Source organism: Macrobrachium rosenbergii, chromosome 42 (assembly GCF_040412425.1).
Source record: "Macrobrachium rosenbergii isolate ZJJX-2024 chromosome 42, ASM4041242v1, whole genome shotgun sequence".
NCBI classification, from domain to species: Eukaryota; Metazoa; Arthropoda; class Malacostraca; order Decapoda; family Palaemonidae; genus Macrobrachium; species Macrobrachium rosenbergii.
In genome coordinates this window covers 60,207,022-60,227,021 of record NC_089782.1, presented here as the reverse complement: position 1 = coordinate 60,227,021, position 20,000 = coordinate 60,207,022, and the positions used below count along the sequence as shown (strand labels likewise).

The window sequence follows — 20,000 nt, the reverse complement described above, 5'->3', positions numbered from 1 at the left end:
CAAGGTCTACCCAATTGGATGTCGTTGCCTCCTGCTTGGAGTAACTATGTAGGCGATGACATATCTTCGAGGTACATGCTCATTGCGGCAATTCACCTGCTGATACAATAAGGAAGTAGACAAAGCTCCACCTACATGGGATATTTGGGGGAAAGTAAGCAAACCTTCCCTTTCTCTTGGCCTTGGGTGCTAATATCAATTAGTGAATATGCCATCGCCAAGTGGGCAGAGCCACAGTGGAGACGTTTTCCCCATATGTAAACTTCTCTTCACTGTGGGTGGAGCCTTATGACGTCATAGGTTAACGTCATTATTGTGTTCAAAACCCTTACCTGCGATTTTGATGGCTCTGGCATAGGAAACCCACTTTTACTCTGGTAAGTACCAGAACTATTGAACTTAGGTAGTAAATAACACTTGCAATAATTAGGTAGGGTTATAAAATATACACTTGCCAACTTTCACCTTTATCCGATGCTTTGATAAAAAGGTGTTGCCGAAAACCCGTGTTTCATTGGCTCTGAATCCCTTAGTATATATATATATATATATATATATATATATATATATATATATATATATATATATATATATATATATATATATATATATATATATATATATATATATATATATATATATATATATATATATATCTATATATATATATATATATATATATATATATATATATATATATATATGCACACACAATTATATTTTTAATGTAATGTTTACATTTTTTATTATTATAATATTTCATGTCCCCTGTCCCTAAAAAAGATTATACTTTAGCGTTTGACTTCACCATATATTGATGCAACTTCTAATTCCTTGCTAATCTTTTAGATTTAAGCATTTTTATATTGTATACAAAATTGTTTTATACTATTGCTATTTACCTATTATCTTGTCCAGCAATGAATCAATATTTTCTGGTTACATTAAAAAATAGGGGTTATGTCTAACTGAATTGTTCTCAGGAATTGTCTTATTTAACGATTATTAGAGTTCATGTCTGGTTCATTGCTGATAACTAAGTAAACTAAAAGAACAATCCATACTCTTAGGAATCATTTGGATGTGATTGAGAGGTATTAGGTTTAAAGGACATTTATTATTATTATTATTATTATTATTATTATTATTATTATTATTATTATTATTATTATTATTATTATTATTATTATTATTATACTTTGTTGCTGATATTATTATTAGGGTTAATGAGTCAATCCGGAATATCAACGAAATGTACGCTTTCTTGAAATAACCCTGCTCTTATTCAATGGAAAATTATTTATGAACAAGGACTTTGGGAAACTTCAGATGCAGTGGAGTATCTTACTGCCATGGACATAAATCTATTAATGTTGGGTATAATACTGTCGCTACATTGCTGCCGAATGATAACAGGTAAATGGTGTGCTTTCTCAAACTTGAGTGGCGATTTTTATTACCAGAGAACTTTAAATTTCATGGAAAGCTAACCTTTTTTAAGCTAACCAAAGTTCAATATTTCATAGAAATTTTTCTCCTCTGCAAATGACAGTTCCTACCATCATATCACTGTAGTAACTGAAGAACCTCTCAATCATATACAATAAAATTTCGTATCGATATCCCTCCTTTTTCCAGTCGGGGTTGAGTCAGTGTATTCCTTCCACTAGATAAGTAGATCTGCGTTTATTTTTTTTTTTACTTAGTAAATTAAAAACTACCATTGTCAAAGAAAATATGCCACTTCATGAATAAATGTCCCTTAAATCCTAGCTCAGCACGTCTATGACTGCACTGGAATTCACGAAAAGTTATTTGAACGGAATGACTTCTAGGCCAAAATGCTCGGAAGTTCAAGATTCTGTTTTGAGACGTCTTTTTTCCCAAGCAGCAAATTCCATCGAGCATGAATCCCTGAAGCAGTTTATTTCACCTGTTATTAATTCAAGAATATACCAAAATTAGAACCTGTTACCACTCCGTATCCACTTTGATATCGGGTGTCTCGCTATTGACAATAATATTAGTTGGGGTAATATCTGTTATTACAAAAGTGTTAAGTAGGAAAAGCAAAAATGTGGATTGGTTCATTTAATCAAGTAAATTATAACTACCATGAAATGTGAAGTTTTCTCAATATGTTGCATAATGAATTCACCATTATGCTAAGCCAAATAGACTTAGAATTAAGCGGAAAACGCCTTTTATTTCAGCAATTTGTGCTTGTGGATGCATGTAGGTACAATATGTATGGAACTCCGTATACATATATGTCTACCCCAACCTCCAAAAATGCTTGTATGTCCACCATACTTTATTTCGAGGTCTCTTGCATTCAATCCTTACGTAATAAGGGATAAACTTTACTAATGGCAAAAGAAAAAAAAAACTGACAGAAAAGACGAAGAAGACACCTGAAATTGAAAGTGGGTCAGAGATGCACGAAAAAGAAATTGGCTGAAGGAAAGTCTATCACCTCTTGGTAATGGAGGAGGCTTCGTGACCTTTGAAAAAGGTCTCAGTGGTGACAGTTCAGGGGGCGCACCCACGCTGGGAACTTCAGACTTCGGTCTTCTTCATTTTTTGGAGCCAACGGGAGGTTTTTGGAGGACCTCCTCCTACTGGCCCCACCTCCTCTTCGATCCCCTTCAGCTTCTGGGGCGAGATCTCAATCAGGACATCGTCTGACGCCCTTCAGGAGGCCTGTCTTTTCAGTCTATTGAAGCGCGATAAGACGTCTTCGTTGAAGAGAAGGAATATTGAATGTATGAAATTTCCCATGAGAGAAAAGTAAAAAATGATCAGTAGGAAAAGGAGAAATTCCTCTTGTTGCTACGAAAGAAATGGTTTAGAAAGCAAATAAAACTAAATTTATATTTATAAATGTTTTCTAAAATGTTTTATTTTTTTGTGTAGAGAACTGGTATCATGAAACCAATATCACAAAATATCTTCAATCGCTATCTCAAAATAAAATTTAATTGCTGGAAAAGAAATTATTTAATTCGTTTCTTTTATTTTCCCTAGACACTCAATAAAAGAACAAGTCATCTTTGATAAATTGTGCCTTAATGGTTGGGGAGCATGGGCCGAAAAAAAAGAAAGGGCTTCATGGGTTTTATTACCGGTGTCAAGTAGCGTCACTTTGCCAGGAAAAAGCCATTAGTTCGTGGAGCCATACACGACACTTGGTAAAAGGGCGCCATTGTCCTGTCCTTATGAATACTAAATAGAAGAGCTGGTGTAGGAATGGAAGCGAGATACTTGTAAGAGGAAGAAGAATAACGTTTTCTTATTGAAATGTCTTGTCGCACTCCGCACAATCCGACGGGAATAATGAATCATTGTATAGCTATTGTGTCTATGATGAAATTTATTTCTGTTTGCCTAATTATATGATTAAATATGCAAGTATATTCATAAGTGCGGCACGCTTCAACGCAGTAAATATATGACTAAAGGCACACTCTGAGCATAACTAAAAGTTGTTTATAGTAGGAAAGGTAGAAGGTGTGTGATTTAAAAGAGAATTTTAAATCAATTTTGTGAGTGAATAGGAGTTTGATAAATTACACGAAATTTTGTGTGATATTACGAATAAAAAATAGATTGGAATATCATTTGCAAAAGAACATTTGAGGAGAATATGCCATGTTTCCATACTTCGTGTCCATTAACAAAGTAATATGAAAGTGTGCGGAAGAAGAATAGGTAATGGAGAATTGACTATGAATTGCAAATTCCTTAGCACCGATTGACGACAGTGAGGAAAGTCTGAATGAGGTGACAGGGTCTTTATCAATTAAAAGAAATCATATCACACTACAAATAATAATACGAATAAAGGATGTGAGCGAGAGTGAATGCGCATCATGCAATAATGGAATGTCGAATGTCGTATTCCCGCATTTGGGGAAATTTTCTACAGCCTGTGGCAAAAAGAAAGGATGCACGCTATATACGGTATATATATATATATATATATATATATATATATATATATATATATATATATATATATATATATATATATATATATATATATATATATATATATATATATGTGTGTGTGTGTGTGTGTGTGTGTGTGTGTGTGTGTGTGTGTGTGTGTGTGTGTACTGTATATCTCTCTCTCAGGATGAAGAGGCTAAGGCATGTCTCTCGCAGGAATAAAGTTTATTATCTCGACGCTTCACACCACGCGCTGCAACTTCAAGGCTGGTAAATGGACTATAAATACATAAAACGCCTCTTATATACCAGAAAAATTTTACTATTTTTATTCATATTGACAAATACAAGAGATTAAAAAAACAGACGGAACTTGAAAGAAACACCCTCCAACGCAAGAGCTAAAAAGTTACTAAACAGTCAGTAAGAAAATTAAAATACGATAGATGTAAACAAGCAAGTAATTAGTCTATAAACAGCTGGCTGGGCGAAGATTGGGTGTCCAGCTTAGTACATTAATTTTTTTTTTATATAAAAAAAGACGCCAACACTAGCAACTCATCTTTCTTTCGGGAAGATCCATTAATTTTAAAATCAGCTATGTCCAACCGGGTACCGTAAATTTGAGAATGGCTCCGAATATTGGATAAATGAGGATTGGACAACCTGTAACCCAATCCTGGTCCACCCACCCAGCTGTTTATAGCCTAATTACCTGATTGTTTACATTCCACGTTCCCTGTGGGTATCTTTCGTATGTTTATTTTCTCCCTGTCTTTTTAGTCACTTTGTAGCTCTTGCCTTAGTGGGTGTTTCTTTCAAGTGCCTTCTATATTTTTTTATCTATAGTACTTGCAAAGTAAAATAAACATATAAATTTTTTTTCGGATTTATAAGCGGGGTTTTATGTATTTATTTCAGAAAATACGGCCGCCTTAACATTAAAAGGTACAGAGTGTGATGGAAGAATTTTTGGTTGCGAGATGGTACTGTTGAAGCCGTCAGTTGCAGATTCGTCGTACTCAGCAAATAGTTGATCATCTCAGCAGTTAATGTGATGAACACGCGTTATTGGCCGAATCATATGACCAAGTTGCTATGCGCGTACAAGAGTTCGTGTGTTACAGAATCTCGATTTTGTGTCTAATTCTGCCCAAAAATTAGTTCGGTCGTTCATTAGCAGACCTAGAGCGAGATCATGAAGACATTATCTTTGAGTGTGGCGAGCTCTTAGATTTGGCAGAATAAGGTACAGTTCAGACTCTTCGTTTTTCTGTGTGAATTGTGGATTTATGGTCTTTTACCATATCTCAAGACATTTTTGAACTTATGTTTTTTTTTTTTTTTATATTTCAAGACATTTTTGATCTTGTGGGGAAGTGGATGTACCATTTTACCATTTCAATATTCTATTTTATTGTGTTCTATATTTTACCAGTATGCTATTTACTCATGCATTTTAGACTTTTCATTATTATGTTTTTGCACTTGTATGTTTTTGGGAGTATTATTTTGTGCTTAATTTCTTCGACAGATGTCATGGTTGTGGTTGTGGTGATGACTTTGTGGGCAATAACATGATGTTATCATGTTGGTGTGATCATAGAGAAAGACAGACGCAAACCTTTGCAATGTCTAGTATTTTATGTGGGAGACTTGAGACTAGACTTTACAAAGTCTATAATGGAATATGTGAGAATTTTTGAGTTTGCAGGCTATTAGCCATAATCAGATTTTTAGTTGGACTGAGACTAAATCTTGAGTTAGATGTTTTCTTAGTTGACAATTTCATTTATGATGCATTTTAATCTTTGCTTTGTTTGTTCATTACTTGTTGGGTTGCTTTAAATAATAAATCTATTTTTGGTAGGAAAGATTGAGTTTCCCTTATACGAGCCACTTCATTTCTTTAATGTGAATGAGAGAGAGAGAGGAAAGCCGCGAGAGAGAGAGAAAGAGAGAGCGAGAGGGGCGTGTGAGATACCCGCTGAGAAAGACTCGCTGTTGAAAGAGAGAGAGAGGAAACAAGGCTGACCGCCCCCCATACCCCCACCGCCTTCTGAAGACAGACCAATCGGTTCGTTACGTAATGTTCCTACCCGGAATATTCTTATCTGTTTCCAAACAGTTGTAACAGATAGAATTGGTGGCAGTGTATAAGTAGAAATACTGTCAGTGTGTAAGTGGAAATAATAGCAGCGTGAAAGTGGAAATAATAGCAGCGTGAGAGTTTTAGTCGATTTTTTAAAAAAATAGACTAATTGGTAACGTTGATGCCCAAGACACGGGACAGCCTGGGGCGACTGACTCGTGACTGAGCGAGATGAATGATCACCAGTTTTGAAAGAGCGAGTGTCATAAGTGGATCGTGATTACGGGTTTAATACGGGGAATCTTTTTTTTCTGTTTCTATTCGAGTATTGGGAGTGGGGAATTGTGAAATAGATCTGGGTGATCTCTAGAGCAATTTTGGGGTTAAGGAAATACACAAATAAGTGTGATTAGTGGCGATTGTGAGTCAATTAAAGGGATGGTGATTCAGCAAAAATCACTCCTATCTTTTTTTCTGCTTCGTCTTCGAGATGGTGACGTCACAGGTTGCACAGAGCTCCGTTTTCTGTTGGCAGACCGAGTGTTGAGTAACCATATTTTCAGTTTTTCTTTTTAGGAGAAGCTTAACTTTTTGTTGTTCTCCCGTTTTCTTTCTTTCTTTTTTTTTGTTTCTTACCTTGTTACGTTCGGGTCGCCGAATTTTGCGCAAAATGGAACACTCAAACGCAGGGCCGTCCCAGTCGGTTGTGACCCATAAGTTAACAAATTTTAATGCAGGCATTACAAATTTTAAGGGACTAGTTGATGTGAAATTAACACAGAATGTAGAGACATTTATTGAATCAGTTGATAATTATCTGAATTCTAGGAAGATTACGGGTGGCGCTGATGCTTTGAGAGAAACAAAGGCTTTTTTAGATCTAGACAAAGGAGACATTGGAGAACGAGCACGAGGTTTTGGGTTCAGAAAGTGTAAAACTTGGAAAGAACTTCAGGAATTCTTACGCAGGTCGTATGGCGGAGTTGACCGCGAGTGCATTGTTCGGAACTTACGTGCCCTTATTAGAACTAGGAAGGTTAATGATTCATTAATAGCATACAGTGCTCGCTTATTTGATGCAGTAGGTGAGATAAAGAAATCTATGATAAACTCTACATGGGTAAATGGAAATAATATTTCTTTAGATAATTTTGAAAAAACTGCTACACTTTGCTTGCCTTTTTAACGTCAGTCCCAGATATAATTACAGATAGTTTTGATAAAAGAATTGATCAGGACACAGATGAATCCTTTTTGTTTGCACAGGTTAACAAAAATCTATCAAAATGCCCGACGCTAGACAGTAGTTTTGTGAAGGGAGGTGCTAAGATTTCAGCTACAGTGTCAAAACCGCAGAATAATGCGAACTCCTCAAATCTAGGAAATGATGCAGGAGTGAAATCATGTGCACGGGTGGAATTGAGGAAAACCTCAGAGAGATCCGTAACAACAATTCGTTGTTTTAATTGTGATAAAATAGGACATAGTAAATCAAATTACAGAGTGAGATATTGGTCAGCTTGCAATTCTTCAGACCATGGATGGAGATTTTGCCCAGCCACAAAGAATAGAGAATATTCAAGGAAAACACGGGGTAGTTTTAATAGAAATGACAGGAGAATTCCACATGATGCAAGTTCTAGGTACACAAACGAACATCAGAATTTTCACAAGATAAGTTCGAAGACGGACACAGGATAATGAGCAATCAGGTCTTAGAATCACCAAAACCTAGGCCGATTGTACGTGGATTTTCTAATGGCAGTGAAATTTCTATTTTCATTGATTCTGGTAGCTCAGTTAACTTAGTAAATGCTGACCTTTTTCACTCGAAGTTTCCAGAGTGTAAATTAGTCCCTACTAATGAGACAGTGTGTGATGTACAAGCGAGGAAACTGAATATTTTAGGTTCGTCATTTCTTACGCTTTGTATCGGCGAAAAGACAATAGTAGAATCATTTTTGGTCATAGAAGGATTAGCCTTAGGTGAAATGGTTTTGCTAGGACACCCTTCTTGCATGCGACATAACATCAACATTCTTACGGGAATTCAGGGGATTACAGTAGGTGAGCCAGGTTGTTTTGTTCCATATATAAACAGGGAAAAAACTTGTGGGAAACCTAAGACGCAGTCTGAGACATGTGTAACACAGTCATTAGAGAGTGAAGATATTCCGCAAAAGTCTTTCAAAGGATTTTTGTTGGAAGATATTGAATTGCAACCGCGAGTTCCTACATTGGTTAAAGTGTCGGTGAAAGAGAAAAAGTTTCCTTCTCAAGTATGCGTTGTTGAGAGAACCGAGAAATTCAAAGACGTTGTGAGTACGGTGTCAGTAAATGAAGTTTCAGTCGCAGGCATAATTACAGTAGAATTAGTTAGCTATCAAGACTCAGTGAAAAAATATCACAAGGGTACTTATGTAATTGATTTTGAAGAGTTTAAGGAAGAACATAAGATAGTGAGTTTTTGTGGAGACAGTAACACGTTTCCCAGGGAGGAGCTGCAATTCAGAAGTCAAGTTCTTCACGAACATTTGGCTAAAGCTGATTAACCCGAGTATTCAGATAAAGTAGAAAAAGTGTTGAAAGAATATTTAGATATCATTGCTTTGAATGGAGATAAATTAGGAGTTACAGATGTTTTAGAACATTCAATTCGCCTAGAGAAAGGTACAAATCCCATATATATTCCAGCATATCGAATTCCCTTTAAGATCAGAGAGGAAGTAGAAAAGGAAGTTCAGAGATGGGAGTCGGAGCGAATTATTAGGCAAAGCTCTTCACCCTATAACTTTCCTTTATTAGCGTTTCCGAAGAAAGACGGTAGTATCAGAGTTTGTGTAGATTTTCATAAATTGAACGAAAAAACATGCCCAGATAGATATCCTGTAGCTTGTTTGCCTGATTAGTTTGTTGAGATCGGTGGCAAGAATATATATTCATCTATAGATCTTATGCAAGGGTTTTTACAGGTTCCGCTTTGTGAGAGTAGCCGTAAATATACAGCATTTTTGGTACCAAAGGGACATTACGAGTTTAATAGGATGCCTTTTGGATTACAAGGGTCCCCAATAATATTTACTAGACTGGTAAACACAGTACTTCATGGTTTGTTAGGAAAGTCGGTGTTTGTGTACATGGATGACATTCTCATATGCACAGATACAATTGAAGAACATCTAAAGGTGTTAAAAGAAGTCCTCAAGCGATTACGGTTCGCTGGATTAAAGGTCAAATTGGCCAAGTGTGAGTTTCTAAAGAGAAAAATTGTCTATTTAGGTCATGTTATCTCTAAAGAGGGAGTCAGAGTGAATGATGAGAAAGTTAAAGCCATTGTGAGTTTTCCAGTTCCCAAAACAAGGAAACAGATTCGTTCGTTCCTAGGTATGTCGGGTTTCTTTCGCCGTTTTGTGCGGAATTTTTCTACAATAGCATCTACATTGACAGATTTGTTACAAGAAGACGTTAAGTTTGTTTGGGGCGATAGTCAGCAATTAGCTTTTGAAAAGCTTAAGAACGCTTTGGTGAACCCACCTGTTTTGAAGTTTCCAGACTTTAGTCACCCGTTCACCTTAGTGACTGACGCGAGTCAGGAAGGTATAGGTGCGTGTTTGATGCAAAAATTTGAGGGAAAATTACACCAAATTGCTTTTTATAGCAGAAAGTTCAAAACGCGTGGTAGTAACGAAAGGCTGATGTCAGTTGTGGACAAGGAGGCTTTCGCAGTCGTCTCTAGCCTTGTTCATTTTAAGATGTTGTTGTTGGGAAATAAAGTTGAGATTTTTACAGATCATCAACCGTTGTTAGAGCTTTTTAATAAGCCAAATTTGTCGCCCAAGACAAATTTGACATTGAGAGATTTTGATGCAAACCTCAAATACATTGAAGGTAAGCATAATGTGGTTGCAGATGCATTGAGCAGATATTTTCCAGTCGAGGATGAGAGAGTGCAATCCGAATCCTGTGTGGGAGACGAGAGTAAACATTTGGTGTCTAATGTCTCTGATACTAGTAGTTCTGAGATATCGCATGTAGAGGACAAACACGTTTCTACAGTGCATACTTCAGGGAGAAATAGTGAGTCGGCAGTCTCGGGAGAGATTGTTGTTCGTGATATTGAGGATAACGTTAGATAGAGTTGATAAAGGGATAGATAAAACATTAGAATGGGTTCCTGACGTTACTCCGGGAAATTCACCTTCCACAGAGAATAGGAGAAGTAAAAGAGCAGCACCTTTAGTTCTTGTAGGTGTTGGCGTGATTGCTGCGATTGGAGCGATGTCCATTGGGAGTTTAGTCAAAGTAGCAGAAGTTCAAAAAGACTTAATAGCTCAAGGGAAACAGTTAAATCAGTTGCAAGAGAGTAATAAGAAGTTGAGTAATAGTTTTGAAACAATGAGACGTTCTTTGAATGATTTGTCAGTTTCAGTGGAAGGTTTGAAAGAAGATCTTGATGTGACAATTACATTCCTTACGATCCAACATACCGTTCTTAGTGTTGAGAAAGAAACTGATTCTCTAAGGACAGAAGTACAAATGCAAGTTAAAGCAATTATTGCTGCAGCAGATGGTCGTGTGTATGGTGATATATTACCTTTGGGATACTTAGAAAATGTTCTAAGGAATTCCGCTTATCTGCATGGAGCGAAAGTATTGTTCACGGGAGGAGATTTGTATTTATATTATAATGTTTTGGGGGTGAGATTGTCTGATCGGGGATTGACAGTATACGTTCCTGTCAGTACGATGAAGCCTTTTGTTAGTTTTGTTATTAGACCTTTTCCGAGTGCTTTTGGAGACTTAGTAGTGATATGGAAGGGATTAGAGATCATGTTCATTTTGGGAGATTAATATCAGGGTTTGGGAGTTGATTATAAGACAGGTTGTACCTTGGTTAGGGAGAAGTATGTGTGTGGCAGTAATGTTTTCCAGTTGCAAGATGTGTCTGTGGGTGGTTGTGAATTGTCTTTAGTTCATAGACAGACTCCGACTGAATGTGACTTTATACAGTTTCCACGTGAATACCACATGATCACCACCAGAACTCTAACTGCCTTGTATTGCAAAGAGTGCCCCATCACGACGATGTGCCAGAATAACCAGACAACGATGTTCGTGCTTCGTGGGTCCAAGCTGTTCGACTCGTCTTGCAGAATCCTGTCTACGGACTTTCTCGTACTTAGCCGTGCTGTGTTCAACAGTTCCGAGAAGATAATCATGCGTCATATGCATAACAATCACGATATAGTTCCAGTGCCTTCGACAAAGATACCGGTGACTGTCCCGCCGATGGAAGAGATCGAGGATACGTTCATGGTCGAGTACCGTGAATATTTGTTGCCAGCTGTCTTAATGATTTTAGTGTTTTTTTTCTGATAGTTCTTATTATGGGAGTAGTAAGGCTCATTTGTGCTTGTAAGGCTTCACGCAAGTGCTCTAAGACAATACCCTCAGTAGATGTGCAAGTACGTCATGAGGGCAGTATCTAAGCTGTAGTTCAGTAGACATTGCTAATTGAGCATAAGCCCTATCTGTTATATTTTATACATATGCTTTTGTTTTAGTTTGCCGTTAAGGAGAGCGAGACGCTCTTATGGGGTGGCCGAGCACTATTTCAGAAAATATGGCCGCCTTAACATTAAAAGGTACAGAGTGTGATGGAAGAATTTTTGGTTGCGAGATGGTACTGTTGAAGCCGTCAGTTGCAGAATCGTCGTATTCAGCAAATAGTTGATCATCTCAGCAGTTAATGTGATGAACACGCGTTATTGGCCGAATCATATGACCAAGTTGCTATGCGCGCACAAGAGTTCGTGTTTTACAGAATCTCGATTTTGTGTCTAATTCTGCCCAAAAATTAGTTCGGTCGTTCATTAGCAGACCTAGAGTGAGATCGTGAAGACATTATCTTTGAGTGTGGCGAGCTCTTAGATTTGGCAGAATAAGATACAGTTCAGACTCTTCGTTTTTCTGTGTGAATTGTGGATTTATGGTCTTTTACCATATTTCAAGACATTTTTGAACTTGTGTTTTTTTTTTACCATATTTCAAGACATTTTTTATCTTGTGTGGGAAGTGGATGTACCATTTTACCATTTCAATATTCTATTTTATTGTGTTCTATATTTTACCAGTATGCTATTTACTCATGCATTTTAGACTTTTCATTATTATGTTTTTGCACTTGTATATTTTTGGGAGTATTATTTTGTGCTTAATTTCTTCGACAGATGTCATGGTTGTGGTGATGACTTTGTGGGAAATAACATGATGTTATCATGTTGGTGTGATCATAGAGAAAGACAGACGCAAACCTTTTGCAATGTCTAGTATTTTATGTGGAGACTTGAGACTAGACTTTACAAAGTCTATAATGGAATATGTGAGAATTTTTGAGTTTGCAGGCTATTAGCCATAATCAGATTTTTAGCTGGACTGAGACTAAATCTTGAGTTAGATGTTTTCTTAGTTGACAATTTCATTTATGATGCATTTTAATCTTTGCTTTGTTTGTTCATTACTTGTTGGGTTGCTTTAAATAATAAATCTATTTTTGGTAGGAAAGATGAGGTTTTCCTTATACGACCCATTTCATTTCTTTAATGTGAATGAGAGAGAGAGAGGAAAGCCGGGAGAGAGAGAGAGAGAGAGAGAGCGAGAGGGGCGTGTGAGATACCCGCTGAGAAAGACTCGCTGTTGAAAGAGAGAGAGAGGAAACAAGGCTGAAACCCCACCACCTTCTGAAGACAGACCAATCGGTTCGTTACGTAATGTTCCTACCGGGAATATTCTTATCTGTTTCAAACAGTTGTTACATATTTATAGTCTATATATATATATATATATATATATATATATATATATATATATATATATATATATATATATATATATATATGTAAAGGCCAATTCTGAAGCCTTTACTTTATTTAAGTCTCTGTTTTATGAACAGAGGTTTGAATCTCGCTTATCCTGAGATATCAAGTGATAGCGTATAGCGTGAGCCGACATCGTTAGTTATACCTTTCCCTAACTAAAATCTAAGGACTACTGGAATGAGATGCTAAGTACAAAACTAAACCTTTATTGACAAAAAAAAAACAACGGAAAAAACTTCTTAAAAATTATGAAGATTGGAAACGAATGATTCATCAAAGTATCAAAAATTCTTCTAAGGAAATAAGGTTCAAAATCATAAACACCAAATTACTTAAGGGAATACAGAAAATAACTCATCTGTCAAAACATAAACAGGTCAATTAATAAAATCAGGTCATCTCAAAAATGTCATACCACTATCTTCCTTGTAGGAGGGAGAGAGGAAAAAAGAATACCTGTGAAAGAACAAACGTCACATTAAAAATCTGAAAATGTAAAAATTCCAGAAACAAATTTTCACTGCCACAGGGGTAACGTTTATGTTCATAGTTCTGAAAATAAAGTCTAAAAATGTTTATGAGTTCTACTCACTCCACAAAGTCCTCTGGGACAGTCTCCATGTGAAAATACACCTCACATTCTTAGTTTACACAGACATCGGATCGCAATGCCCAATCATTCAACGGTCTCACCCATTATATTCATTATGCAATGCACGAACGAACGTACTTTTCCGTGACATCATTCAAGGTCAAAGTTCGGCAAGAAACGCCTCTGTATTTCAAGGCGTCACGAAATACATGTACACACACGTACATTACTGAATGCTTTCTTCGAAACCGGATTTTGTAACCGGTTCAGCTGATGGAATGCTTTAGGCTGAAACCGCATTTGCACTGCCTATTTTCTGTCACCAAGAAGTTTTTGCGACTTCCTGTGGTATGCGAATGGTTCAGCATTTTCCTATCTGCTGTGTATAATCAAAATGGACCCTGCAAACAGCTGACCCAACTTTTCAAAGGTCACCTCATGAGCAATTACATATATATATAATATATATATATATATATATATATATATATATATATATATATATATATATATATATATATATATATATATATATATATATATATATATATATATATATATATATATATATATGTGTGTGTGTGTGTGTGTGTATATATATATATATATATATATATATATATATATATATATATATATATATATATATATATATATATATATATATATATATATATATATATATATATATATATATATATATATATAAACAAAACGATCGAGATCAGAATATAGACGAATACCATGGGCAAATAAAAGTCGTAAGTCCGATACGAAACACATTTGCTTCACATATGTTTGGCAGCAAACAGATAGTGTTAAGAACAATTGGTAAAAAGTAATAAAATACGTAATATTATCCTTTGTGAATTTCAGATGGCTTGGGTTCATGGTCACATACCGAATTGTTCCTTGAGTAAAATACCGAAATAGAATTTCCGAATGATATTCTTTTCAAAGAAACCCACCCCTACCCCCAAAAATTAGGAAAAAACGTGTTTTATACATAAACATCTGAAAATGTTTCAGTTTTTTTTTTTTACAAGACGTACTCTAAACATTTTCTTTCTGTTTTAATTAAAATTTTACGAAAAAAAAACATTCATATGAAGGAAAAACAATTATTCACTGAAATGAGTAACAGTGCTTCTGCTCTCTTCAATGGTATGACTACTTATGTAATAAAAAAAAAAGCTTATAAGAATGACAAACCAATAAAAACATTGTCCAGTTTGTCTAAGCTTAAGCTCATAGATGCTCCATACTAGCTTGTAAAAGATAAACGAGTCTAAGGTTTATGAAGGGGGTGATTATAGAAGTCTCACTAATCACATAGTAATTGTTTGAGCTTTTTTTATTTATTCATTTATTATTATTGTTTTATTTTTTTTTTAGAACTATGGGTGTCTGGGAGAAAGCACGAATTTCACAGAATAAAGACTGGACATAAGGAGCCCAGTGCTTTCTTACTGGCTAGTACGCTTGCGTATTGGTCGCGCAGTTGAGAGCTAAGGTCAATGAGACTAGATTTTCTAGAATGAATTGTATTTATTTATACTATTTTTATTTTCCTTAAAAAGAGTGAGTGAAATAGTAACTAAGGCGACATAGAACTCATATCCCTAATGACTGCGCCACAAGGGATATAGACAAGGAAAAGACGCCAGATTTTCAAGACAGAATTGGTATCATTTATATTAGTCTTTCTGTTTGAATATCATGAAAACATAGGTGAAAAGGTGTCGGACTCGATGCGGATCGTGCATCTCTGGCTAATGACAATGAGGGTGTGGGGTTTGGAAGAGTATGTAAATAACCGTCGATAAATGTTATTTTCATGAATTTTGTGAAAAAGAAAATATCTCCACACAACGTCTGTCGCTGTTTTGCTGCGTTAGACAGAATTTCATATTTTACAAGAGTTCAAGAGAATCACATGAAAAATTAGTGTGGCTCAACAATGAATGGAACCGTCGAAAAGAATCAGGTCATTAACAAAAACAACTTAAGAGAATGAAAATGCTTTCACACTGGGCAGACTGAAAGCAGTATACGGTACTTTTTTATACTGGTGTTTATCAGCTTTCTCTTTTTTATCGAAGCATCAAATTTAAAATTACATGGGCTTCATCCTTAAAGCATTTACTCCTTGACTAAATCTTCCAAGCTATAAAGTTGTTTTTTTATGATGTTAGTCCTTTCTTTCTTGTTCACAACAGCATTCATCAAAATAAGGAATTTTTCTTAATCAATCAGAAGCATTATTGAATTCGCATTACTGTTTGTTTAACAATTAAATAACTCAGAACAACATTGATGCAAATAAAAAGATGATTAGAAAGCGTAGCCATGCTTTGATTTTTTTTTATTTATATCAGTTCCTGGTTTGCTTTTTCATTTAAACGAAATGTTTTCCTGGCTATTTTCCACGAGTGTTTATCATTCAGTCAGTATCAGCCTCATCGTGCGGTACAGGATATCTCTTTGATTTTACGCAGTCCGATTTTGATTCCCAGATATTAATATTAATTTCAAAAACAATATTGAAGATATATTTTGAATATCTGCTGTCATGGTGAAGACCATGAATTTTACTTTGAAAGTGAATTGTATTTTATTATTATTATTATTATTATTATTATTATTATTATTATTATTATTATTATTATTATTATTATTATTATTATTATTATTATAATAATAATAATAATAATAATAATAATAATAATAATAATAATAATAATAATAATAATATGTTTCAGTTATTAAAGCAAAAATATGAAGAGAATTTATACAGGAACATGTAATATACAAATAAATATTTTACAAATTGACAAAATCTTTGCTTCCTTACGTTTTGTCAAACCAATAGTTAATACAAAACATACAAAAATACTGTTGCAAGCATTTCATGCTTATGTTGATCGAGGAAGACAGTAAAATATATATGACTTAATCTTATTATCATATCCTCCAGATCTTTCAGCATTTTTCCATTTCATTGCAGGATATAGACGATGGCGATAAAAAGGGTGAAGGAGAGCCATCTTGATTTATCCAGCTTCTTCATGTTAGCCGCCAACTCATTTCTGTCTTCTCCGTTTACTTCATCGCCGCCTAAAAGTTCTCAAGCATTATCATTCCTCCCGGGCTACACGCACAAATGTTTAACCGCACCCCACCGCTGTGTTGGGACTTCCAAGGCGTCGTGTCCAAGCTTGCAACCGAGACTCCTCCTCCATTTCCTTCTCATTCTCCTGCACCTTGTATCAGGTATGGGATTTAAGTAAGGCGTGAGAATGCCAGAGGTACATTCAAAACCAAAGTACTGACTCGCAGAATCGTGTTGTAAGATATCAAGAATCTGAGGCTTAAAACTTCAAGGTGGGTGGTGGGGGTTTATGAAACGATTTCGTTCTATGTAAGAAATAATAAAAAATTGTTGCAATGAGGTAGGATTTGCTGGGTCTTCAAGTGATAGTACGCAACTCTAAGAGCCTAATAATAAATGTTTTTATGCTCTGGGCAAATAACAATACTTTTGATAAATACAGCATTATCGTAGATGAGTTACATAGCATTATTCACGATTCTGCTGCTGATCATATTTGTATAATTGGGGACTTAATTCTCATCCCACAAAACAATTTTATAACGAACTTTCTCGTTTCTGTCAAAATCACGTTCTCCAAATTAGCGATGTAATGCTAACCGCCCCCGCCATTTAATTGGTATTTTATATTGCTGGTTCTCCACACAGCAGTTCTGCGTCAGATGGGATGACGTACTGTCGTACAACTTCGGCTCCCTAAACGGGCTCCGGCAAGGGGGCTTCTCTCTCCATACCTGTTTAATACGTACACAGATGGCCTGATGTCAAACTGAACTCAATCCCAATCAGATGCTCTATCAACGAAACAACAATAAACGACCTCTGTTACACCTACGATATGGTTCTGATTTCCCCATCAGCACAAGGTCTCCAGCGACTCATCGACACCTGCCGCCAATATGCAGAGGAATTGGATATCCTATACAGCGAAACCAAGACCCAGTGTATGTCGCTGCTCCCGAGATCGCTTAAGCATATTGCAGAACAGCAAATTTTCCTCGGAAATCATCATCTGGAATTCGTGCCTGAATTTCCGTATTTGGGACACATTATCACGGACGACCTAAAAGATACGGCAGACATAGAACAGAGGCGTCGTAAACTATGTGCAACTGGCAACATGATTGCAAGGTTTGCCTTCTGTCACCGAGACACGAAACTGCTGCTCTTCTGTTCGTGCTGCTAGAGTATATAATGGGTGTTCTCTTTTGGACGAACTATACCCGAGAGGCCATGAGACGTATCACTGTTGTTCACAATGACATTCTGAGACGCCTCACAAACACTCCTCGCTATCACTCAGCCACGCAGATGTTCAGAGAAAACCGCCTGGATAATTTTGAAATCATTGTTAGGCGAACAATGTCCAGTCTGACCACCGGACTGAGAAACACAGCAGAAATTCGCTCATACAAATCATCCTAAGGTGTGAGGCAAGAGGAAGGGGATAAAATGTGGGAAAGATGGGATAATGAGGCGTCTTTTTCGTGAATGACGTTTTTTCCTTCACAAAGGGGTGGCCTGAGTTGCTGGGTAGACTTATTATCTATTTTCACAATTATTGAGTGGTATCTGCAGGATCTGCTATTATTATTGCTGTTGTTGTTGTTGTTGTGTTTATTGCATAATAATAATAATAATAATAATAATAATAATAATAATAATAATAATATTATTATTATTATTATTATTATTATTATTATTATTATTATTATTATTATTATTATTTGCTTTTTTCACTTTTCGTATTTAGCATTCTGGACCTTACTTCTGTAACCACCCAAGGTCCCTAGCTGGAAGTTAACTGTATGCACTCTGTTTTTCATTTGCTATAATTTTTTTTATATTTATACTATTATTCTCAATATTATTAAGTCATTACCGGCATCATGAATACTATTTTTGCTACTGCTTCAACAATTGACTAGATACTGCCGATTATTATTTTTATCACATTTTATCCCGTGTATCTACATTGTGTGTATTGTAGTGACTCTACTGGGTATATTCCCTGAGTTGAATTAAAGATTATTATTATTATTATTATTATTATTATTATTATTATTATTATTATTATTATTATTATTATTATTATTATTATTATTATTATTCTGTAAACTCAAACAGAAAGTTATGGATATTTTTGGATATATTCTGTATAACTAGAATAATTTATTCATGTTCAGACAGAGATATATACATTTAGTTCTCAGTATGACATTAAAGACGTTACATGGCAGTAAAATAATGGGAAATACGGATGTATTACATTTGTGTTCATAAGAAAGTATGAAGTGTTACGAGATTGCTACAAATTAGTTACTAGTTGTTACATTACAGCCAATTTTATGAGCAAACGCGAAAGACTGAAACGTTTGTAAATTTGTTGACAATACTTACATGAAGACTGAGTTTATTAAAAATAAAATAGAGTATGAACTTATAAAGTATTTACGTGTATATTTACATAAAACTCAAGTGCCTAGAAATTATTGCAATTATATTTTATTTTACCTTATATCTAAGTAATGATGTGATGAAATTGCCAAAAGATTTTTGACCCCAGTAAATAAATAGTAATGGAAAATGGCAACCACTTCTAGCGGAACCAAAACAATACAGTTGAACATAAATTATCATTATTTTCCCATCAGGCCTAAGGTCAATTGACGAACTGTGTTGTTAAATTGCAACCCAGTTTCAGTTATGCAAACACGTTATTGACACAGCAAAACACGGATATATTTGGCAGTAAAGGACATTCTGGAGTGTTAGTTGCTATGAGATTTGCTTTAAAACAGTCCTATGTTAGCAACGATATTCTGCCGGGTTTTTATCAGAATTTATGTATTAACAGATAATGCGAAAATGTGATATATGTAACCTTATTTCTTGCTTTTGAAAAACCAAGAAATTACTTGTAAATTGCCAATATATTTAATTTCTAACAGTCATTTCACATGATAAAAAAGGACAGAGCTCGACTGTGTATAATGGGGTTTAGTATTCTCGTTAAAATTATTTGCTTGATGTTTTAAGTCATACCTATAATTAAACTTAATTATCACGAGAGCGTTCTTACAGAGTTCATTATACTTATTGTCTATTTAAGTGTATTGGTATTCACAAGGTGAGACGCTAAGCATCTACGTTCCATGTGCACAACTTAGAAACTACCAATAAGGGGAGGTGGAAATTCCAAATTGTTAATTGACAGTTTACTTACACTTATGACAGGAGCGTTTGGCATCAAAGTCCAGAAGATAATTGTGCCGCATCCGGGTGTCGTCGAACGACCAGCGACGCTTGAATGTGTGTACGACACCGAACAAGATCATTTCTATTCCATACGATGGTATTTAAACGGGGAGCAGT

General features: G+C 35.4%; 1 protein-coding gene across 1 annotated transcript in view; it reads left to right on the top strand.

Moving 5' to 3' along the window:
• The window catches only part of LOC136828452 (uncharacterized), a 118,886-nt gene that overhangs the window by 81,604 nt on the left and 17,282 nt on the right, over positions 1-20,000 (top strand). The window contains exons 2-3 of the mRNA XM_067086527.1: positions 16,521-16,786; positions 19,863-20,000. The exon at positions 19,863-20,000 is cut by the window's right edge and continues 68 nt beyond it. The gene's annotated coding sequence lies outside the window, so the exon portion shown is untranslated. The remainder of the gene's footprint in view (positions 1-16,520; positions 16,787-19,862) is intronic.